Source organism: Crinia signifera, chromosome 3 (genome assembly GCF_055691185.1).
Source record: "Crinia signifera chromosome 3, ASM5569118v1, whole genome shotgun sequence".
Lineage (NCBI taxonomy): Eukaryota > Metazoa > Chordata > Amphibia > Anura > Myobatrachidae > Crinia > Crinia signifera.
In genome coordinates, this window is record NC_139219.1 from 200,546,258 (window position 1) to 200,572,755 (window position 26,498).

Consider the following 26,498-nt stretch of genomic DNA (forward strand, 5'->3'; position numbering starts at 1 on the left):
GTTTTCCCTCATTCCAAGGTCCCCCCCATCTGCCTCTCTCTTTGTGTTGAAAACTACCATTGCTTAGTAAAATGGCAGCAAATAGGTTTGGGGATAGAATATGTATACTGTACTATTAAATTCTACTTGTCTAATTTGTACAGTTACACTTAAAAAGATTAACACAGATAAAGCATCTAGTTCATAGAGCATCCACTAATTTTTTGACAAAGAAATTAATATTAGTAATTGATGGTCTATGATTTTGAAATTTTTGGACTACTTAATAAGAGTCACTGCCATAAAATCCAGTAATTTATAGACCTGTCAGCATGATTTAAGTTGTTGTTAAACTATTTCATGTGAATCTTAGTAAAGCCATTTTGAAACATATTTTAGATAATAATTTCATAATGCAGTATTTGCAAGGTTTCATGACACACTGGTCATGCATAATAAGTATTAATAAAGCATGACAAGTCTAATATTTGTAGGAGGAAAATTTTAAGCTGGATGTTGGTGAATCAAAAGATTTACAACTGTTTTGAAAGTGTATAATACCATTCCACAGAAAAGTCTGATAAATAAAGTGAGAGCATCAAGTCTGGGGGAAACATTATGTACAGGGGAAGATAACTGGTTAAAATATAGACAAAAGAGATAAGTTATAAACGGAATATATTCAATCTGGGTAATAAAATATCATGTTTTAAGGCAGGTCTCAGCTTTGGCACAGGCCTAAATTAAAAATTAAAGTTGGTACAACCCTTAAGGTAAAGGGTTGTCCCAGTAAGGAGGTTCTGCATTTCAGATTGCTGGTTGCCAGACACTTGAACAGAAGGAAGATAATGCTGGGAATGTCGCAAGCATGTTAATACAAGTGGCTGCATTACCATATGCGCAGCCACTAGCATAGAATGTCCTTTTCAGAAAGAAAAATTGCACCTGCCTTAAGGATAGTCCAATTTTTGATGGTCTAAGAACACACCAATCTGTACTTTTCAGCATGTGCGGGTGCTAAAGTTGATATCTTCTTTCATATTTGGCTTCACAGACGGTGGTCTGCTGAGAGATACTGCTGCATTCACTTTTCTGACTCAAAATCAGGCCCTATGTAAATAACTGATAAACAAAATGTAACCGATTTCCATTTTATATGTTCGTGAACAATAGTTTTACCTCCAAGGGGGGAATTATACATTATTGGGGAGCATGTAAGTAAGGGGCACTCAACCGGTTGATATTCAATTGTTTTGTGACTACTGCAGGTACACATTACTTATGGTGCTTGTTGCACACAAATGCAATGAGTTTATACACAAGAAGAGGCTTAACCAATGCAAAGTCAATAGGAAAAAGCCACCATGGTTTGACAAAATATATCAGGGGCCATAAAGGAACTGTCAGGCAACCTTTTCGCTTTGAGGAAGGACACTAGGACATGTGGGCATTGTCTATAGGAAAGAAGATTTTGTCCCCTTAGAAATATTTTTTTTTACGGTCAGGGCAAGCAATTTGTGGAACTCTCTATCTGGAGAGGTGGTGTCGGCAGACACAGTAAATATGTTTAAAATAGTGTTGAACAAAAATCTGTTGGGTAAAAACCTCGAGGGGTACAAACAACTAACATAATCTTTCTTTCAATAAATTAAAATACACAACACATAATAAGGGATGTAGTAAATGGATCCTACACACTAACCAAGGTTGAACTCGATGGACGCATGTCTTTATTCTTTAACTACTATGTAACTATGTGTTGCTGAAATTCAGACTGGGCACAAAAAGTCAGAATTTTCAAAGATGTCCGCTTGCCACCTAAGGAGGTGGTGAGCAGACATATTAGGCACCCGTTGCACTTGTCTCATTCAATCAAATAGCTCACAACAGGCACCCAAAATCAATTTATTTCCACATAGACTAAACTGACAACTGTTAAGGGGTGTACACACATGGCAATTCTTTTCAGCGATTTTGACTGCACCACTTAGAAGGTTTGCCTGAATTGCCCCGTGTGTACACAGCAGGCAATAGAAATGTGCTGCCCCGCAGCGTCACTATCGCCTGGCCAAATAGACACTGTAGGAACTAATATTTTGACTATAGTCAGTTTCTATTTGAATGTACAGTGTCTATTTGAATGCACACTGGGGCAGCTGCTAGGGATGGACGCTGGCTTATCTCCGGCAGCGCCATCGCTATTTAGACTAAGCAAAATTTTAATTTGAATTGAATAAATTAGTGTCTTTTCTAACCTAAGTCATTTTAATATTTTATCTTAATACCTCCTCTTGGTTACAAGTTCACTTTAAAGCCAGGCTTTGGCTTGGGATGCTTCTTTGCTGTCCCAGAACTTACACTTTTAATACACAAGATGTAATTATATTTGTTTTTGCAGAATCCCCAGTTCTGTTGCTTGTGTCACTGAGAAGGAATTATCGAGCATTGGTCATTATAATCTAAAAACAAGGCTTTCATTTTATTTATTTTATTTTCCTTTGTAAACAGTGATTGAACAGGAAAAATTGTTTTGTTTTTTTTTCATCATCAAAATACAATTAAATTTGACATTGCTATTTTTGTCTGGAAAAGATTATCTGTTAAAGAGTATGCCAATGTTAACTGGTGTTTGTTATTAATATTGATTGTTTTCTGGAATCTGATCTTATGCAACAAAGAAACCAACCCATAACCTCAAACACTTATGGAAGAATCTGCAAGAATCTTGTAGGTCTGGAGTTCACTGGCTCAGTTAAAGCTGATGTTTTAAAGTGGTAACTCGCAATACATACTGTATGTTGTTGGAACCGACATGGAACAAATCTGATTTAACTGCCAATCTATTATAAAATATTAATAGTAGAACTTTTCAGTAAAAAATAACACATATCTGTTGTTTTGCAGAGGGTATTGACCTTAACACAAACTTTCAACATAAAATATACAAACCAGTTATATATTGGCTAATGTATTCTCTAAAGTAAAGTGTAGTTATTAAAATTACAGAGTACAATGATTACACAGATCATGGAATGCTGAGAAAACTTAAAATGTTAGGGCAGCACAGACGGTGTAATGGTTAACATTACATTACTGGGTGCAATACCCAGCATGGCCCTAACTTTCGCAGAGTTTGTATATTCTTCCCGTGCTTGCGTGGGTCTCCTCCGGTTACTCCGGTTTCCTCCCACACTACAAAAATATACTGGAAGGTTAATTGGCTCCCAAAAAAATGAACCCTAGAATCAATGTGTGTGTGTGTGTGTATATGTGGTAGGGAATATAGATTGTAAGCTCCCCTGGGGCAGGGATGGATGTGAATGTTCAAATATTCTTTGTACTGCGGAATATATGTGCACTATATAAATAACTGGTAATAAATAAATAAAAGCTTGGGGGATATTTTTACTTTTAAGTTTCATGAAGACAAATCTTATTGGTCACAGATTCACATGTTCTGTAGGGGTAAAAATAGTAGCCCGTGAGTTTTAGCAATTTGGCATCTAGATTTAGAGCTGCAATAATATAAAAGGCAAAACTAATCTTGCCAAATCACCAATATCTTGCAGGCTATTATATTTCCCCAACTTACTGGCAACTTCACATTTATACATAAAGTTAAAGCAACAACTTACACATAGACTTAAGGTGCGCACACACTGTAGACCTCCTCTGCCATCGACCCAGTAGAGTGCCGGCATCGACAAGAGCATACACACTTGTCAATGCCCGTGGGGTGAGCAATGACAGGGGGGAGGGGGAAGGGGCTGTGATGCATGGCCCACATTGTTCACGATATGGGGGTTCATATTGACCCATGGGAGCTCACAACAGCCAATGTTCCCATTGTGCGATATAATGAATGCTATTGCTCAGGAGTGCCAAAATGAGTGATATCACTCATTATATTGCCCAGTGTGTACGGGGCTTTACAATGATAGCCAATGATTTGAAAAAAGTCCTACCAAACATTTTTTTTATTTTCTTGCTGTGCTGCATGGGGGTTAACTGGAAAAAATCCATATAGTCACCCCCTCAGTGATTGTTTTTAGGCAATTTACAAGTCATCAATTTAAAATTCAAAGCAAAAAAGAAAAAGAATATTTCGACTGAAGAAGAAAAAATTCAAATTCAACCAACAGCAAATCATGATTCCAGTTTATTACATTGAAAATATAAAAACTACCATATATACAGCAAAAAACAAACTGCAACTCTCCCCATAAGAAAAAAGAAACAAAGAGGGGCTGTGTCAGGTAAGATCCCTTAAGCTGTAGCTATGTAGCAAAAGCCCCCTGTACCTTGGATTGCCTGGGCCAATCCTCTAAACTACGAGGCTACCGAGGATTCAATTAATCCACAGTGAGTCCCAATGATTTGGATCTTCTATTATGGGAGGGCGTGGTGCATGGTGTATGGTGACATCACTGGTCCCTTAATCAGAGTTCAGAGCACAAAGCATCAATGTAACAAGATAAAGGTTTTGCGCCCGATTAGCACAGTGCATCAAGACTGTTTTGACTAACATGGAGGTGGCTTCAAGCAGCAGGCAGGTAATGGGGTCCAGCAGCTAATGAGATAATACTGGTTAATTAATTTCCATGAGGCTCCTACTCTTTTGTCCTTATCTTTCCAGCCCTACGACCTCATATCTTAATCTGCTGTTGCTTTCCATATTAGTCCCAGCACCCCTGGTCCCAAACTGTTGTCTCTTCCCCTTACAATCCCAGCACCCCTGTTCCCAGTCTGATGTCCCCTTCCCCTCTCAGTCTGAGTACCCCTGTTTGCTGTCTGTTGTCACTTTCCCTTCCAGTGCCAGCACAGAGGAGCACAAGAACAGACTCGGAGAAAAATGCATGCAAAATGGCCACTTTTTATCTGATCCCTCATTTCAGAAGCTTGGAATCGGATGAAAAGTGACTATATCACACTAGTGGATGAGGGCCTTTAGTTTCAACCCTGCGAACCATTGGATAATAAATGAAGCAATTTCAAACTCACAAAGAAAAATGCCATTTATTTAATCCCCCTCACCTCCTGCCTCTTTGGGTTTAACTCCTGTTTTAGAGTATTTTCCTAACTTTATTTTCCTCATTAACTTCAGTAGGCTTGATGAAAGCATCATACATATTTTTTATTTAAGGAATTCCAGATTGCTCTGGAAACCCATCATTCTAGTCATGTGACATAGGATTTCTTATCATATGTCTTTGTAATTACTCATTCAGGAACCCTTGATGCAGCAGGTAAGTATGTAACTAAGTTAACTAATTGGACTTACTGTGAAGTTGGCAAAACAATGCCATGAATGTCCTCGGAGCCAGTCTTGGTATGGCTCTGTTACAGATTTTGTTTCTCCTTTACTGTGTTGTTGTTTCATGCAATGTGATTATAGTATAATATATATAAGATAAAAAAAAGAACTGACATACTATCATGATATGTTTTTTTGTTGTTAATGTAATGACTACTAAAACTTTTAAAGCATGAAAACTTTTGAAAAGAGAGTAAAATTGAAAGTTGCATGGCTCTTGCACAGCTACCTTTAGCCTGGCTTAATACTATACTTACTGTACTATACATGTAGAAAATCAAATGTACAATCAAATGTGAAAATATACTAAACTTGTCTTCAACTTTTCCCTTGTATCTAATTGGTGAGAAGCAGGGGCAATACTGCAACACTTCATTTTTGAGCTTATCATACATTTAGGAAAATTCATGTTAGAATTATACAATGCTGCTAGAAATTAGATTATTAAAATATCTAGATCTGCTAAACCAAGCCAGATAATACAGCAGTGATAAAACAAAGATAAAATATATTTGATTTAATGTAACTCCAGTTAGGAACATTGCCAAAAGGAATATGATATTAAGTTCTCAAAACGTAAATTGTTGATAAAGAAAATATACTACTTGTTTTACCAGTATATAGATTAATGGCATAAAGTGACATAAATGAATGAGAAAACAAGACAACAAAGGTAATGAGAAAATAATTTAAAGCTAGAATATATTTTTTCCTAGTTTTACACAACTATTAGTAGTTTTAGAAAGCTCCTATGGTAAATTACTAGACTGATAGCACTACCGTACACTACTGTATATGAATTTGAATCTGACTTACTATCAAGTGAACTGTAACTGAATGAGTGAGTGAGTGTCTGTAACAAGAGATGGAGCCAAAACTTCATACGTTTCTAAGTCAGCTTAATTGGATACCCTGCATTTCCTGTCCCGAGTGTAGACTGCATACAGTATGTCTTACTACTCACTGTCTTTCAATAACTAGCCTGTAAAAATACATAAATCAAGGGAAAGTATTCAAACTATGCTTCCTCAACCTAGGATTTATGTATGTATGCATGTATGTATTGTATGAATGCATTTATGTATGTATTTTATACTTGCTGACATTGGAATGTTGACTTGGAAATAAAGAAAGTGATGACCAAAAACACATATGGTTTTAAATGTATGTTGCAGTCCAGAGAGGATGATGCTCTCTGGACTGCTACCTGTTGCACTGCTATCTAAGATGCTGTTGTCCTGAAAACAATCACTGAGGGGATTGAAATGTCAACTACCTTTATGAACTGTGATTAAACAGTTTGTTTTTGATGCTTGGTGAGTGCTCATTTTTCATTACCTTATATTTTGGATGTTAATTCATCTATAGTGGATGCACCTGCTTTTGGACTGCCTACTGTGAGTGTGGACACTCTGACATTGTTAATCCACAATGTGTCATTCCAGGTCTTTGCGGTGTGGAGTGACGCATTGTGGATTAACCCTCTGGGGGTTGGAGTTCACCTACATCTGCTGTATTGTCCTTACGAAGGCATCCAGGCAGCTGCTTTTTCAACACGGAGTGCCAGATCTCTAGCTCTCCTATATAATAGTAGTATGGACGTTTCCCAAAGGCAAGTTTACTGCACGGCACTCCAGGAATTTGATAAAGCAGTTTTAATGCTACAACAGTTTAGGGGTACTAGACCCCTTCGACAGGTAGACAGCAGGTAAACATTACATCCTTCCAAACCCTGAATTACCACGGCACTACCATACGGCGGGCCATATGATGATATCAGTATAGGCACCTAAATCACAAACTCTTCCTTGGTAAGGTTAGCTTTATTTTATTTTTTTCCAACCCGGGGCAAGACATCAGTTGATACATTATAGTCAAGTGCCTGTGAAAATGTTTTAATTGAGGCATTAGCAGAAACAGGCTCAAAGTTGGATTTGGGTTGCAATTTACGAAGTTGAGCTGGTATCTTGGTAAGCTTGGTATTGGTAAGCTTGTATTAACAGACAAAGTAGAGTCTTTGACATTGCGAAAGTACTCCTTAAGTTTAAGCTGGCAATTAAGTTTGAATTTTTCAATCTCACACTGTGTAGAGTCAAAACGTGTTGCGGGGACAAAAGATAGTCTTTTGCTGAGGACTCAATTCTCAGCTTCTCTAAGTATATGAGATGATAAGTTGAAAATTAAGCTCTCAAAGTGGGTCTGCCACTCCTTCCTCGTCCTTTCATGTTGGCCACCTCTCCTTGTATGGAACCATCTGCGCAGGGGCTTGATTGCCTCGTGCGTACCCCTAAAGGGGGAATTGGCTGTTTGCCATGTCTTCTAGAGACTGGTGCACCATCAGAGTCACTGGTGGTAGGTCTCTCATAAGATGAATCTGAGGTAGTCTTCTCGGGATAACCATGTCGTTTAAACTGACGCCCATATTGGCGTGAAGCATAAGGGTTACTGTCACCCTGTATCCAAGTATAAATGCAAATCTGGTCATATTCAGTGTTGACTTTATTGAGCTTCTGTTTCTTAAACTGTATTAGGTCACATTTATAGTTGGTGACCTGTTTACCAAGGCGTTCAAGCCAATTATTGGATATATCTTTATGGCTTCTTTAAAAAGTGGCAATACGCTCCCACACTAATTCCAGTTCCCGACCTGACTCTTTAATAACGAGCAGCATGAGGTCAAAACTGCACTTATTGACCACTGCTATCCATTTTTCACAGAATGAGACATTGACTCATCCTATTGTGGGTGCATTATGTACCCTAAATCCCCTTGGAATACACTTGTTTTTATAGTATTCACTGAGGGTGATGCCATGATACAAGTAATCTACCTTACGTTGCTTTAACTTGAGCTAGTCTATATACAGGAATTCTAACGGTCGACACTCCTCCACCGCCTCATCAAGAGGTTGCTTAGATAAAATGGCCTCAGCTTCAGATTTGAAAAAGGATAGCACATTTCCTTTTGTCAAGAGGGCCAAATTGATGTTGTCAGTGACGTCCTCATAAAATTCCTTCAGCACCTTCAGCCATGTTAATCAAGCTTGACCACCAGCAAAGTCACGTGATGAAATGGATTAAATATGTAAAACAATGAGTGCTATTGCTCATAACCACTTCCCCAGTCAGGCAGCATCAGGAGGGTACAATACAATCCAGAACAGAGCAGCACAAAATCATATTGGTAAAAATAATGGTGCCATCCAAGAAAACCCAAGACGGAAACAATTTAGCAAACAGATGGCGACACTCAAGTAAATAAATCCAGTCAAGGCTGTATCGAATCAATCAATGTTTCGAACCTTTATTGGTTCTTCATCAGGACATAACATTACAGTAAGCATAGTACCACATATTTATACATACCAACACCGTGAGAAGCCGGGTGTGGGATGCTGCGGGACGCCGTTTGGCAGTGTCATATATATATATATTATGAAAAAGACAGAAAATGCCTGTATAGGCCACTTCACGATACATACTAAAGGGATTTCTCTCTTCCACTAGCCCACACTAAAATCAGTCTACAATATTACACAGTAATAGGCAGCTATGGCAGCATTCCATGTGATTGCTTAGGTGACATGTCACTTTCTCTCACATTTCTTCTGTACCTCTTGCTGTTAATTATGGCTTGTGATTTATATAGACGCAGAAACTTCTGCTGTAGGGGATGGGACTGGGACTGCTGCTATAAAGGATGGAACTCTGTACTTAAGTACAGAGAGAGTGCAATTAACACTACATTTGTATTCACTCTCCTTGTTGGGCTATTCTAACTAACAATTACAGTATCTGCCTCCTGCTTCACAGGAAGCAGGAGGTGGCTATAGAATAAGAAGCAGGTGCAGCTGTATTTCTATGGTAAGTTAGTACATGGACTGCTTTGATATAGTTATACAGTAGATATAAGGGCAGATGTATTAAACCTGGTGAAGTGATAAAGTTAATGGTGATAATGCACAAGCCAATCCGCACTTATTTTTAGAAAAAAATCAAAAGAGATTTTATGAGGATTTCTTACAGCGCTGGACCTTTGGAATCAGTACAGGTCGAGTATCCCGTATCCGAATATCCGTTATCCGAATTATTCCGAAATACGGACATTCCAGAAAGTGAAAATTTTTTTTTTTTTGCCAAAAACTCACTGGGGACATTTGTAACAGCATCACTGGGGACATGATATGTAACTGGCACTATATATGTGCAAGACAATGATTGCTTGGCATTCAAATTCAGTGCTGAGATAGTACCCACATTTTGTTTCACGTTTTGAAACCTTGTTTTTTGAACAATTAAAATATATTTGTGTGTATTTTATGTGGTAATAAAATATATTTGTGTGTATATTATGTGTTTATACAGCATAAATGCAAGATACTTCAAAATACATCATTGAAATATTAAAATATTCCGAAATACGGAATAATCCGTTATCCAAAATTCTCCTGGTCCCGAGCATTTTGGATAAGGGATACTCAACCTGTATCACCAGGATGATTAGTAATTTCTATAAGTGAATGCAGTCCACTCTTTCTTTAAAAGTTCAAAAGACAATTTATTCAAAAAAACGTGAAAAGCTCCACATCAAAAAATTCCACAAAAAATTCCACAAAAAATGGCTTCCATATACCATAAAGCATGCATCAAACAAAGTCACGCAAAAAACTATAAAAAATGCATAAAATATATAAAATATCCAGAATTATTCCTTTTAAACTGGTTTCTGCCTCCCAGGGAAATTGATGATGTGTGGATAACACAGACCAGACCTTTTCGGGGAGACTTGTGATTTTGTGATAAAAAGTTAATATCCCATAGGAAAAAGATGTAATTCCCGGGTATCTCCTATGAGGCCTTTCTACACAGTCTCATAGCCACCTCTCCAAGGCTTGGAGCACACAAATGGGGAAATATATAATGAGATTGCTCTCACCACTCCACTTTGTACACTGTCAGGAGACTTCTCCTTGGATGGGGAATGACACGGCCAGCTACACTGCCACTGCGGATGTCCGTGCGGACCCTTCTCCTCTGGATACCGTCTTGGGGAAGATGTAAAGCTCAGAGACTGCTCTGCCACTGCAGTCTCTGGATTCCTGCCGTCTAGTGTACAAGACTCTGCTCGCGGTGAGTGAATGCAGGGACTGGAGATGGTCCCAGTAACTGTCTCTCACTGCGGTGCGCTACAGCCAGCTGCAATCAGCTGTGCGCCTCCTGCTCCCTCCGTGAGCAATAGTCAGATGGCTTGTGGATAGGTGGTTAACACGGGACTGTCCTTGCACCTGCCCAACCTCGGCCAGACAGACGCCGCTCAGCTGCCCGCTTACAATCGCTCTCCTTCTCCTCTCCCACTGTCACCTTTTCTCCTTATCTGGGATTATAGCAGAAAGCCAAACGGGGAAACTCCGCGGACATCCGCAGTGGCAGTGTAGCTGGCCGTGTCATTCCCCATCCAAGGAGAAGTCTCCTGACAGTGTACAAAGTGGAGTGGTGAGAGCAATCGCCTTATATATTTCCCCATTTGTGTGCTCCAAGCCTTGGAGAGGTGGCTATGATACTGTGTAAAAAGGCCTCATAGGAGATACCCGGGAATTACATATTTTTCCTATGGGATATTAACTTTTTATCACAAAATCACAAGTCTCCCCGAAAAGGTCTGGTCTGTGTTATCCACACATCATCAATTTCCCTGGGAGGCAGAAACCAGTTTAAAAGGAATAATTCTGGATATTTTATATATTTTATGCATTTTTTATAGTTTTTTGCGTGACTTTGTTTGATGCATGCTTTATGGTATATGGAAGCCATTTTTTGTGGTATTTTTTGTGGAATTTTTTGATGTGGAGTTTTTCACGTTTTTTTGAATAAATTGTCTTTTGAACTTTTAAAGAAAGAGTGGACTGCATTCACTTATAGAAATTACTAATCATCCTGGTGATACTGATTCCAAAGGTCCAGCGCTGTAAGAAATCCTCATAAAATCTCTTTTGATTTTTTTCTAAAAATTGCCTTGCTAGTATTACAGTTGTACTATTGTATGAGGACAAACGGCTGCAGGATTTTTTTCTGGCGCTTGAGGAGTGACTTTGTCATTTTTTGTGATATTTTCTAATCCGCACTTATTGTCAATTTGCAGACTGGATTTGCAAAATAACAGTTATGAGTTGATTGGCTACTGCATTATCACTGACCACTTTATAACTTCACCAGGCTTAATAAATCTGCCCCATGTTTTTTATTAAGTAAATGTTGTATAGAACATTGTGAGAAATGTTGATTATGCCAGTGATAATCATCATTATCATCATTCCTGTGTACAAGGCTAAATGAACAAATTTTACAAAAGAATTTCATAATTTTTTTTTTTTTTTTTTCTGGTATACAAAAATGCAGTGTCTACAAAGAAACAAGTGAACATCAAACTATTAAAATCAGGATTAAAAAAAAGTTTAGGGGCGTGGCCTGGACGTGCAGGGAGAAAGGCACGTTTTGTGGAGCTCCTACCCAGGACTTAAATAAATACAGAAAATACCCCTGAATCCTCTAACCCAACACCTACAACGACGACCCCTAGCCCCAGGGAACCTACCCGTCCAGCGGTGAGCGGTGCTGCAGAACCGGGGGGGGGGAGTATTCCTTCCCTGCAGGTTGCGGCCCTCATCTCAGCACAGCCTGCGATCTCAATTTAGGAGCAGGTCCGGCGGACGAGCTCCAAGCGCCGATCCGGAGTGATTCAGGCAGCCCGACAGCAGCGGGACACTCAGGACGTGTGTGCCCTGCTCGACCCCCTCTGAGCCTCCGCCTGCATCTCCACCGAAGCCGTGCCGCCGGGGCTCCAGAGGAGAAGAGCTCCCGGCGACACTCACAACAAACGATTGGCGGCGGCCATCTTGGAAGACCCCCGGCCGGTTAGCAGCGCATGAGTAGAGCACCAGAGGGAGAGCCCCTCGGAAACGATTGAAGTCGCCCCCAGCCCTCTCGGCATACCCCCTCTCAGGTGGGCCTGCACTGGAGGCTGCCTGCACTACCCCCCCGCCAGGCTCAAAATTCCCATAAACTAGCGGCGGCCATCTTGGTTGGGGCAAGGGCTGGGAACACTGCATTGTCCGGCAGGGGCCCTGTCTGGCCCCCCCCAGGAGCCCCGGTTAACAAAAGGAAGTGGCCCCTGACCAACACCCAGACAGGTGTACCCCACCACCTATAAATACCCATTGCGGAGGGGGGTGGCTTGGGTGGGGGGCGGAGAGGGCTGGCCTCATGCAAGTCTGAAAGGGTTCTCCAGGCTACCTACACCCCAGGACTATTGCGTTATCTGTCCTGCCGGGGAAGCACTCACCGGGAATCTTTAACCAGCAATATTTGCTTTGCCCTGTGGTGATAACCTGTTGCGGCCGCTGGGCTCCCCTGTTTGCTCACTAACATACCCGTCTGCATCCACCCACAGGCTGGTCCGTAGGTGACGCTCTCGGCCAGCTGCCAGGGCCCCTTTCATAGCATTGGCAAAGTATCTCGGGGAGAAGGCTGTCCAAGAGTGGCTCCCTATACCCTCAAAACCCTTGGACGAGGCCTTCCAGTAACCAAGGCGGGGAGGCATTACTCATCTGCCGGTAAGCCGACTGCTATCACAGTAAAGGCGGAGGGTTGGGGCCTTCCTCGTGGGTCCTCCAACCTTTCTATAACCTAACAACACTAATTCATTACATCACCGTCCCCTATCCAACTATGCTCCACTAGACACAGCGCTTTCCACCCAGGAACCTACAGTCAGAGCAGTGGACACTTGTACAATTCTTTTTTACTGCCTGTAAGGACTGACCGCAATCCCTGACCTATGATACTATGAGCCGTTCCACATCAAAAACTAAAAAGAAAGCCCCGCAAGAAATATCTCATCACTTTCTCCGTCAGGATAACCACTCATCACCCTCACTCTCTAAAGGCTCTTCCTGTTCCCCCAAGATGGATCAAGCCTCCGCACCCGCCACTAGGGGAGATATCAAGAACCTGCAGGATCTCATTGTAGATCTTAAAGACTCATTCACTACTGCTCTCCAGAAAGCGGTTGGCGAGCTTAGGGCAGACCTGACTGACCTGTCCTCTCGCACCACCTCGCTTGAAGCTAACGCTGCCAAAGTACAGGCGGAACAAGAAAACTTCTCCAAAGACCTAAATTACTATTACAACGAGCTTGACCTCCTGCGGGAAAAGAATGAAGATTTGGAAAACAGGGAGAGAAGAAATAACCTCCGTATCCGTAACATACCAGAAACGGTGTCTCCAAAAGACCTAGAACCTTTCCTGATCCGACTTTTTGCCCACCTCCTTCCCACGGAAGCCACCTCCCTATTTCAACTTGAGAGGGCTCACCGCGCCCTACGGCCCAAACCTAAGGACACTGAGCCCCCTAGGGATGTTATTATCAAATTCCTCTCCTTCAAGACGAAAAACATGATCACAATGGCCAGCAGATCATCCTCGTTTATACTATTCGAGGGTTCAAAGCTCCAGATCTTTCAGGACTTAGCACCTTCCACCATTGCTAAACGAAGGGACCTTCGCACTGTAACGACGCTCCTGAGAGAACATGGCTATAAATATAAATGGGGGTTCCCTTTCCGTCTCACGGTAGACGTCAGAGGTAAACCCTACTCGATACGATCGATTGAAGAGGGAAAAGATCTTCTTCGCACACTTAAATTACACTCTGCTGGAGAATCCTCTGGTCCTGTTCTACGTGACTCTCCACCTTGAAGGATCCTTTACATGGTCGTATATATCCTCATACTAATGTCTTACGTATTTCATAGTATTATGTCTAGTCGTTACTTTTGTTGTAATTAGTTTAATATAAGCCCTAAGTAAGGTTTTAGCATAATGACAATTTATCATAGCTTGGTCCAGATATTAGGGCTAGGAATTTAGAACTATATCTTTATCCACTCGCTATATGCTATGTCACATTTTTTTTTTTGTTCCGGGTGGAGAATGCTGGCCCCCCGCCAGGTCTTACTACCCCCACCTTTAGGGATTATTGCCTCTTATACTGTATAATTTACTCTGTACCTCGGGAATAGTTACCCGACTGCTGCATCCCAACACAGAGCTCCCTTTTTTAGTTGGAGCTCAGGTATAGTGGCAGACCGCCATCCCTAGTGGCGTCTCCTGCTACTTTTCCTAATCCGTATGTTAATTTGTTTTGTTTTTGTTAGTCTATTCACGTTTGTTGCAGAGTCTAGTCCCAAATTCCCCCACCCTCTATCACCGCCACTGACAGTAGCTATGCCTTTTAAGTGCCTCTCTATTAATACCAAGGGTCTAAACACCCCCCAGAAACGCACGCATTTGTTTCAATCTCTCCAGCGTCTCCATGGAGACTGCATATTCCTGCAGGAGACCCACCTACGGGCAGACCAACATCCCTCCCTAGTCACAAAAAGGTATCCAAATGTATTCTACTCGAACAATGCTTCTAAGCGCAACGGAGTGGCCATACTGCTCCACTCATCCTTCCCATTTATAGTCTCAGAATGCAAAACTGACTCTGAGGGACGTTACTTGATTTTGAAAGGTAAACTAGGTCACGAGACAATCACCTTGGCCAATATTTATGCCCCCAACACAGGACACGCAAGGTTTTTTAATACTTTTTTTAGAATCCTCTCTGGATTTCGGTCAGGTAAAACTTTGGTAGGCGGAGATTTCAACACAGTCATACACCCATCCCTAGACAAATCGGGCCATCTAAATGACTCCACTCCAATTCCCGGCTCGGCAGCCCTTCAAAAACACATGGCCGAGGCTGGTCTTTTTGATGTATGGAGATCCCTTAACCCTACAACCAGGGATTATACTTTTTATTCCAACCCTCATGCCTCCTACTCACGCATTGATATGTTTCTAGGCTGCGCCTCCCTTTCCCAGGTAGCAACTAATTCAACGATTTCCCCCAACTCTTGGTCAGACCATTCCATTCTAGAAGCATCCTTTGGACTCTTGGAGGCCACCTCAGGTAGACCCTCCTGGAGGTTAAACGAAATGCTCTTGAAGCTCCCCAAATTTCGTGAGACAATCACTGGCCACCTTCAAGAATATTTCAGTTTCAATTCCACCGATGATATCCCATTTCCCACAACGTGGGAAGCACACAAATCTGTGATTAGGGGACACATGATCCAATTTGCCTCCCGTCGAAAAAAATCCCAGGAAATGCTGATTACTTCATTGAATACCGAAATTGCAGCACTAGACAGAGAACATAAGAGAACACTATCTAGACACACGCTGTCCAGACTTTCCCTTAAACGTGCCGAATTGCAAACTATATTAGCTGAAAGGGTTGAGAGGAGCCTCAGATGGGCGAACCAAAAATTCTATGACAAGACTAATAAGGCCCAATCTCTCCTAGCCCGTCGGCTGCGGTCCAAACAGGCATCCCAGACCATCGCTTCAATTAAGGACTCGTCAGGTTCCACTTTATATAACCCTAAAAAAATTAACGAGGTGTTCGCTAAATACTATAGAGCTTTATATAACCTAGACGCCCCGCCTGATGTCTCCTCTCACACTTAGGACATTCAAAAATACCTAGACTCCTGTGACCTACCTAAGATCTCTGAACCCACTGCTCAGTCACTGGGGATGGACATTACTGAGGAGGAACTTGCCGCGGCCCTCAAATCACAGAAACCGTCAAAGGCCCCTGGCCCTGATGGCTTCACAATGGCATACTATAAAACATTCGCTCTGCATCTTTCCCCCCAGCTTATCAAGCTATTTAACTCAATCCTACATGGTGCCCAATTTCATCCTGACTCCGCCACATCCAAAATAATCGTAATTCCCAAACCAGGTAAAGACCCCTCTCTCTGCGCCAGCTATCGCCCCATCTCTCTGATTAATACTGACCTCAAATTGTTTGCAAAGATTTTAGCCACCCGACTGAGTGGGCTCCTACCCTCACTAATACACCCGGACCAAGTAGGTTTCATTCCTCACCGTCAGGCCTCCGACAATACTAGACGCACCATTGACCTGATCCACCATTCCAACACACATAAGACCCCTTCAATTGTTCTAGCCTTAGATGCCGAAAAGGCATTTGACCGCATATTATGGCCTTTTATGTTTACTACTTTAGCCTCTGCAGGCATAACCGGAAATTTTTTACAAGCAATCAAATCCCTATATTCATGCCCGACGTCTACCGTCATGACAAATAGCCTCCAATCCCCGAGGTTTAATCTAGGAAATGGGACAAGACAAGGCTGCCCCCTGTCCCCCCTCCTTTTCGCTTTATGTATAGAGCCTCTGGCAGCTAGAATTAGAATGAACCCTGATATACGGGGAATTGAGGTCGGGGGACATCAATATAAACTGTCACTTTTTGCTGACGATATTCTCCTCACCCTGACTAATCCCCTAATATCCCTACCTAACTTGCAGGCAGAACTCATCGCATACGGCTCCCTATCGGGATATAAAAATAACAGCACAAAATCGGAAGCTATGGCCATATGTATCCCCCCCCAACTTCTTTCCACACTGAAAACCTCCTTTCCCTTTACATGGCGCCCCCAGGCGATTAAGTATTTAGGCATATATATTACTAAAACCTACTCCCTCCTATATCAAGCTAACTATGCCCCCATGATCCGCACATTGACCACAGACATTGCACGCTGGCAACCACTTTATATCTCATGGATAGGAAGGATCAATGTGATTAAAATGAATGTCCTCCCAAGATTACTTTACCTTTTTCAGACCTTGCCATTAGCTGTACCGTACACAGCCTTAAACTCCTTGCAAACATTGTGCAACCGATTTATTTGGGCAAACGGTAAACCCCGTATCCGCAAAACAACGCTAGCCAGAACGGCATCAGATGGAGGCCTTGGCGTCCCAAATCTCCGATCGTATTATCACGCGGCTCAAATAAACCAGATAATTTTATGGCACTCAGACCCCGGGTGTAGAAAATGGGTCGACCTTGAAAACGCACTGCTCCAGGTGGGCCGGGTTGATGAGATAGTCTGGCTCCCGAAGTCGATGAGACCAGCCTCGGCCTATGAAACCCCAACCATCCGATTTACGCTGACACTGTGGGACAAACTCCGTTCTCAGATGAAACTAGCCCCACACCCCTCACCTATGTCCCCTATATGGGATCATCCCCTTTTCCCTACGGGTTGTGACAAAATCCTGGCCAAACCCTGGCGTGATATGCAAATAACTAGATTCAAGCATGTCAAAGATGAATCGCCCAATTCTGCCCTTGCCCAATTACGATCGTCAAGCTCGACCCCCGCTATGTCACACTTCCAAGGAATGCAGATCCTAAGTTTTGTTACTTCCCAATACCCATCCAGCAGAATACGCACACTGACATCAATCGAACGTCTATGTTCGCACTCAGTGGGCAGAAGGGGAAATATCTCTTTTTTGTATAACAACGTTCTAGCCTCTGTCCCTACAAACCGAGAACCACACGAATTAGCATGGGAAAAAGACTTTCCAAACTCTATAGCTGAAGAAGACTGGCCTATTATCCGATCTAGGACAGCCAAGGCCTCCATTAGCGTAGCTATCAAGGAGACATGCTATAAGGTGTACACCCGCTGGTACCTGGTCCCAACCCGGCTGCATGCCATGTTTCCCTCAACATCTGATCTATGCTGGAGAAATTGTGGCCAAGTGGGCACGTTTTCTCACATCTGGTGGGATTGCCTAATAATTAAGACCTTCTGGATGACAGCATGGTCACTGATATCTCGCCTACTCGACACGCCCCTCTCACCATCAGCCACAGTTGCATTACTGAACGCCCCGTCCCCAAATGTCAGCAAACCCCAGGACAAGCTTATTGTCCACCTTTGTAATGCCGCAAAAACCCTGATAGCCAGACACTGGAAGCGAGTTGAGACGCCGTCTAAGGCAGCCCTCATTTCCCGAATCAACTTTGTAGCCTCAATGGAATACATCACGTGTTTACAAAATGACTCCGTAGCTACCTTTCACAAGATATGGTCCCCCTGGTACTCCTTCAACTCCTCCCCCATCCCTGGACTCTGCTAACTGTACCTAATTGTATTTTATTGTATTTCATCTTATGTTATAAATGATACACCTGTATCTCTTACTTCAGAGGTTCCTATACTAATCTTACTTGTTGCCACCATTGGAAATAATGGAACTACCTGTTAAAATGTATAATTGTTTTTGTTCATTTTTTCTCTGTAAAAGACAAAAATTCAAATAAAAACTTATTGTTTTAAAAAAAAAAAAAGTTTAAACAAAGTGGATGAATAGAGTACTTGGTAATAATGTTTATTTAACAAAGCTAACGGATTCCAAATATCAAACACAAAAACTTTATGATGGTAGATATTGATTTGATAACAGAAGATGCAGATGGAAATACATTGGTCCCATTATGTTTTTATTGATTTCACTGATCATGTTTTCTTTCTTTACAGTATTTGTTCTATTCTCCCCGTGCCTCTTATGTTGTGTAATTACCATAGCTCATAGCAATTCTATTAAATGGCTTGTCATTTAATAAAACCGGTAAATGAAAAGCTGAGTGCTAGCTCAGGATCACTGTTAAATGACTATGCATAGGAAATAACCTTAAATGAAACAAAAAAACTATTTTTACGCACATCATTTTATGTTGGCAGTTCTATTTTCTCCATAGCATAGTTCAAATAAGGACTCTACACACATTGCTACTGTTAAATCACATAGATTAAATATGTTGATACAAAGAAATATTTCATTATATGTCTTAGACAAATATACTGTGGAGTATGGATATTTAACTTGTCAGCACCTTTATTTGCTCATTGCATTACATGTGTATTTTGTAGAAGAATAGATACATCTACTTTTTTCTAACACTAATGCTATAATTACTCTTGATAGAAAGCAATCTGCCCTGAAACATGGAGCGGTTTTATTTCACTATGGAAAAAAATACAATACATTCAAAATGTAATTTTCACTGCAGCATATTAAAAGTTTGTAGTTTGAGATACATCCACTTTAAAAAAAAAAAAAGAGATTTAAAATATTATTATTCTAATAACGTACTATTAATTTTTTTGGTATTCTAGTTTAATTGTTTACGTTATTTATCCTACACAGGTTTGGAATGCCATTAAGTGATACCCATGTTAGCACCATTTTTACCCCATGAATAAGAGTTGGTGTCATCAGATAAGCATAGTGTATTGTATTATAAGTAGAATTGTGTAGTGTCTTATGTATTATAAGTAGAATTGTGCTTTGGTTGACCTACGCAGCTCATTCCTTAGCCCACACCCAATGAACTAAAAATAAAGAAGTAACAATAAAACAATCAAATTCATCAGGCAAGGACCAGTAACCCATTCACACCCATAATAAAGCCCACTCTTTACCTAACCCTTCCTGCTAGTGCCTAACTATAACCCTTGTACCCCTTTTCCTAAACCTTATCCACTGAGCTACAGCCCACACCCCTCTTCTAAGTGACATAATTTAACGCTCCATCCATGCAGCCTAACTCTAATTTAACGCTCCCTCCCCACATCGTAATCCTAACTCCCCCCTTCCCCCACATCCTAGCCCTAAATTCCCCCTAGTGCCTAAATCTATCAAAGCTGTCAGGATTCTGGCATTCTCATCCATGTCAAAATTGCACTTCCACTATCAGGATTTCGGTTCCATGATTCCTTCAGCCAGCAATATAACTGCATCCCATTTCCCTTCTGTATTTTAAGTATTATTATTATTATTATTATTATTATTATTATCATTATCATAAGTGTTTATTTATATGGCACCATAAAGGTTCTGCAGTGCTTAACAAAGTACATAAACAAATGAGTAAAGCAAGAAAACAAAAATTTGTGGATAAGATAATGTAGGACAAGTTTATGGTATATCAAGATTGCTGAATTAGGAAACATTAACTAAAACAATCAACAGGGTGGCAAAAACCAGGGGTTAGGTGCGGAGTAGAGAAAAGTCTTAAGCTGGCCATACACTGGGGCGATTTGGCCACTTGTCACCTATCTCACATGCCCCTTGTCTAGGACACTGGCATCGGGTCACTAACTCACCAGTGAGCGACTTGCAGAACCCACAGAGGCCAGAAAATCTCCATCCTCCTAAATGTCAATGACCCACTTCATTTTGGCAAACAAATGATGTTGACATTCCCTCCCTACACCTCAAATGGCAGCAGAGTGTCAATCACAGATAGTCTGCTGCCTTCATGCTTCCTACATCACAGGATCATTCATGCACATGCAGAATGAGTCCTGCACATGTGCAAAGTATTGATAATCAGTAAACTCCATCCAAATCTGAATAACCCCCATAGATTGTAAACTCCACTGGGGCATGGACGCATGAATGGCCACCTAATCTATGTGAAAGCACTGCGGAATATGTATACCCTATATAAATAACTAAATAAAGAACACATAAATCTAATATGGGATATATTCATACAAAATCCCCAGGCCTTGCACTGGCATAGTCTCTAATTATTCACCTTTTCAAAGTGTTGTCTTCTTCATCCCGTATTGGGATTTGGTCCTCTGCCACAGTTCTGAGTATGTAGTGGGTGCACATAAATATGTGCAAGAGCTGCATCTCCCAGCACTCATAGAGCCTCCCAGCAGCCCCATCACCAGTGGGAAGATGGAGGGTAGACCATGAGTTGCAGAGACCGCTGGAAAGCATCGGGCAGGGGAATATCTTTATTATTTTTTTCTTAATGCACCACAGGGTTCCAGCACTGAAAACCCTGTGACCATTTTATTATTAACTTGGATACCATTGGTATGGGGAATGCACATATCCACAGTAATCCAAAATTGGGTGTGAGGTAAGCAAAGTTTTTACCTTGCAAAACCAGTACCATAGGAAGGAATCAGTTAGGACTGCAATCTGAGACATGGATTTTTAATTCAAAGACATCAAATATATATATTAACTAATCTGTGTATTGAACAAACTGCAGGTTTCTATGCAAATATAGTGTTTTACCAAAGATCAAACAGCACATTAAAGCACATTTCTTAAAACTGCAATGTGTGAAACTGCATTCCTGATTTTTATACAGAGGGTGAACTGCTCTCAGATCAGGGGTAAAGCTAGGTTCGAACTCATGAGATTGACACCCACTATTTGAACAGTATGAATGTTGACCTCACAACACAAGCTATGAGATGGCAACATGGGTTTACTGCTAATTACGGCATTTTACATGTGCTTATGTTATCATTTTAAAAATCAGCTTACAGACATGTTCAAAGTTATAACACCAACACTAACACCAACAACAACCAATGTTTAAAGAAAATCAAATGTTGTGATCCAAGTGTCAGCATTTTGTGTTTAACAAGCTCATGGTCCACATACGCAGTGACAACCTGCTGTACCCAAACATTGCCAAACAATAAAGAGGGCCAGTGGCATGACGTGTGTGTTGTTGGCCCAAGTGCAAAAATAAAATTTGAGCCCCTTCCTCCACCGAAACCCAAGTTCACAATATGCAACATGGAGGTGGGTGTCAGGGAGAGGCAGAGGGTGAAGGGGAGAGACAATGAGAGGCAGAGTGTGACAGGCAAAAACAGTGGGCGACAGGAAAGGGTGACAGGGGCAGCAGTGTTCCCCTCGGTCCTCAGGACCAGAATCTGCAGACTTACAGTGCATACATATATTTATATAAGGTTGTGGGTGGTGTGTGTGTGCGGGTGAGGTTCTTCAATATTTAACTTGCTTCTTGGCAATTGGGATGAACGTCTGCCACTGATGCTGATATACATAAAACCAAATCATACAAAAAAGGAAATTAGGAGAGGGGTTTATATTTCTATTTTCTCTCTTTAATGTACAAGAATCACACCGAGAACATCATTATAAGTAAAGAGAACCTCGCTATTGTGTTGAATTGATGTGAAATCTTTATTCTATAGAATATTGCACAACTCTGTCTTTGTAGCTAACTGATTCATACATCAGCCTAAAATAACTGAGGGCTATGAATACGTTCTGTAGAATAATAAACACTTAGGAGATAATATGCCAAAGAAGAAGAACACCATATTTTCCCAAATGAAAGCCTGATAGGTACATTTTCTATGTATTTTACAAAAGCTATTATAAAGGCTTGTATAAATGAAACTCAGCATGCTCTTTAGTGAGGGTGGATAACATTTGAGAGATCTTTGCTGTACATTGTGCATATGGCATTAGTAATAAGTAACAGAAACATCAAACTATCAAAAGGCATTAAGTACAAGACATGAACTATTACCAAGAATAAGTTCCCGAAAACAACGAGAATCATTACAAAGATTGTATTAGAGAACAAATATAATAAAAGTAACAAAAATGTTATCCTTAAATGCAAAGAATTTTGTTTTGTTCAAAAGATAAAATAAAATAAGAAAAATACATATATAAGAAAAAGGTGTTACAATTTTTTTATTTTTATTTTTTTTTTACAAAAATGAGGGGAGCATATTTTGATATTATTGTCTTCTTAAAAAACACAAGCAACTTTAGGATATTTGAGTATCTGAGCCTCATTCAGACCAGCTTGCAGGACAAATTTGTAGATGGGGTAAATGTAACATGTGCAGAGATTGTTAGATTTGGGTGATTAATTTTGTTTCTCTGCAAGGTAAATACTGGCAGCTTTAATTTTACACTGCAATTAAGATTTCAGTTACATCACACCCCACCTAAATCTAACTCATTGACTGCACCCATTGTTTAACACTTACCCCTCCCAAGTCCTGTGATGAAGACAGCAGCGCTGCCGGAAACACCGGAAAAATGGGCGTAACACTATTTTTTTAGAATTCAGCATGGCAGCAGCCAGGAGAAAGGAGGGGGGCTGAGCTCCTCTGCTGCACATGAATGATCATTTCATACCACAGCTTTTCCTCACTCCCACATGAGCACTGGCCACTGGTTAAGACCACACTCCTTTGCACTGCACAGAAGTACAGATAGAGACATTCTCATCTAGCTCTTTAATAGGATTAAGTGAGCCAGACCTGTTGGTTTAATCCAATGCTAATCCCAAACTGTATTGTTCTATGTATTGTATTGCAGCTGATAATATTATAGTTAATAAGCCTTGTTGAGCCATTGCATAACATGGCTCTCCATACAGGGGCAAACGCAGGATTTTCAGAAGGGGGTTTCCAGAGGGGCGGAGCAAAGCACGGAGATGGACACTTAGGTGACCCAGTTTATGCCGGGTCAGTTAAAGTATTATAGATAGACCAAGTGTATATAAATAATAATAATAATAATAATAAAAAAAAATATATATATATATATATAGCAGGGGGTTTTCAAAATGGCACTCAGCAGCATATAGTAACGAAGCTTTTGGTGCAGGGTCCAATGTAGTAGATAGAAAAAGCACTTACCCAACCTTGCAGAGGGGAAGGAGATAGACCAGCACTCAATAATTTTGTGAAAAAAATATGTGTATTGAAGTTGTATCACAGCATGATAACAGTGGGTTATTACAACATCACAGCTGACCCGGCAGCTGTTTCAAACCGGATCTCATGTCCAGTTCTCATCAGGGGTGATGAGAACTGGACATGAGATCCGGTTTGAAACAGCTGTCGGGTCAGCTGTGATGTTGTAATAACCCACTGTTATCATGCTGTGATACAACTTCAATACACGTATTTTTTTCACAAAATTATTGAGTGCTGGTCTATCTCCTTCCCCTCTGCAAGGTTGGGTAAGTGCTTTTTATATATATATATATACACACACACACACACATAGATACAGGGGCATCAACAGCAGTGTAGACCCCTGGGCATAGCAATGTATTGGGGTGGGGGAGGCTTTGATTTCCCGTGGGTGGTAGGGGGTATTATATCAACTGCTCAGCATGTAGGGCCTGGATCTGTAATTTCCACTAATTACCCCTTTACTGCACAGATGGTGGGAGGTGAGGTGGGAGAAGGGGGCATCGGGCTGAATGAAGAGGCCCTGATACATGACTTCCAGGGTGGTAGAGGATGTTTAATATGCAGAGGAGGGGTGTATAGTGGAGTGGGCTTATTATTCATAATTTTCTGGTGGGAGGACAGCTTGCTTGACTGCAGATATCTCCAGTTACCAGGAATAGATTTCTTAGATTTTAATGGAATTAAAAACTAGAGAATCCCACCTACCAAATTACATTGGGGACTAGGGGATCAGAGTTCAGGAGGCAGAGCAATCTGCCAATGAGTATATAAAACTACATACCAGGTGTGTGGAGCTGGAGCAGTAACCAGCTTCTGGAAGGATGATATCTCTGGTTCTGGGAACAGTAGAGACAAGCTGCTAGTGTCCATCAAAGGATGAGAGTCCCAGCTTTTGAAATATACCCTCAGAAAAATCCTAAATCAGATAGAACCTGAAATATCTGACTGGGAACAGCAATTAACAGGCTTGGATGGGGACCACTGCTTTGAAGTCAGATATCTCCAGTTCCCAAGGGCCGATTTTTAAAATTCTTGTACCCCTTGAAAGAGGGGACCCTCAGCTTTTAGCTTAGGGCACTTAGTCTCCTGGGGGGTTTTCTGGGTACTCAGAAACCCCCCTGCGTGCGCTACTGCCATAGAAGGCTAGACAAAGAAGGCTCCATCTTTAAATACAGTATCTCCCTCTGGGAGATATAATTTGTAGATGCAGGGAGCACTGTCATGCAATTTCACCCCACATAACCACATTCCACAATACACAATGATGCAATTTGTTGCATGAGAGTGGGTCACTGAAGAAATTATTTTTTACAATACCTTATATCAATCAATTAGTTACACAGGTCAGAGTAGGTAAGTATAGAAAATATGCTGAATACAGTATGGAATATCAATTTTTCGTCTTAGTTTCGTCTTGTCTTATGCACCATTTGGAGTCAGAGTTGGTCAGAGAAGTCAACATTTTTAAGGTGTTTACTTTTTTCATTTCAGGAAGCCTCATTGTTCTGATTTGTGAATAGTGTCCAAAATAGATTTGCTGAACCTCATTTTCACTGCGACATAACCAGCAGATAGTACTTCAAGATCTCATGGTGAAGTCTCCACACCTGAGAACTGTAACTGTCCTGTCAAAGTCCAACATCTTAACATTTTATAAACCCTGTATAAGCTCAAGTCATAACCCCTTGAAACTGTGCAAATAAACTTTAATAACACTTATCAAATAAAAACAGATAACTGTGTCTGGCATCTAAAACTGGCCAATTTATTTTGCCTTCTCAAATATAATTTAGTAATAAACTGAATCCATCTATCAATGATAGCGGGTGAAAGATGTTGGATAAAAAAAAACATGCAAACAATAACAGATCCTCCCCTAGTTCTTTATGGTACATTCATACCAAAAGCATTGTAATACTTGTAACACATACACCTAAAGATCTCAAATTGTAAAGCATCAATTACATTACTGATATGATAGTAGTGGGGCAGGTATCAGGTACTAATCCCAAATAAACATTATTAATACTGTGCAGTATTTTTCTGTCATAGGAAAGGAATTTGCATTTGCACCTCTTGCATAGAAACACATTATTCAAGTCCAAATTTGCACCAATTGCATTGCACCTACCATTAATTGTAAATAAGCAGTAGTATAAACACTAAGTATGTAATTTACTAAATATTTTTTGTTTTGAAGTTGTGTACAGTTTATGGCCCTTATTCTGATTGACGCGGACTTTACCGCATTCTTACGGATCGCGTCTTTTCGCCGTCTGCGCATGCGTGGAGAACGCAACGCGCATGTGCCACGCCTAGACTCCGTACCAGTTCGGCAAAATCCCGTCCAAAACTGTTGGCCGCAATCAGTCGGGAAATATGGGCGTATTATGGGCGTCATGCGGAATGGCACATGGGCGTAGTTTCAAAGTGGGCAAAACGGGGCGGAAACATGGGCGGACACGGGGGAGTACACTTATGTTGGGGGGCGTACATTCGGAAACCACTCCGAATGCACGCGATCAAAAAGGGCAGAAATGTGCGGTGTCCACAAGTGTACTATTGCTTTGCGTACACCACTCGTTCATGCGGTAGGCGAACGTACGCCTAATGACTACAACCATTAACACCTGAACCCAATAGAATCTACTCCTTTACTCATTACTCACTAATAGGACGCTTGTCAGTGCTTTAATTGA

At 41.1% G+C, this 26,498-nt stretch overlaps 1 protein-coding gene across 1 annotated transcript in view; it reads right to left on the reverse strand.

The window, feature by feature from the left end:
• LOC146062954 (collagen alpha-1(XIX) chain-like) overlaps nucleotides 1-26,498 on the reverse strand; it is a 266,102-nt gene that overhangs the window by 174,532 nt on the left and 65,072 nt on the right. The window lies entirely within an intron of this gene.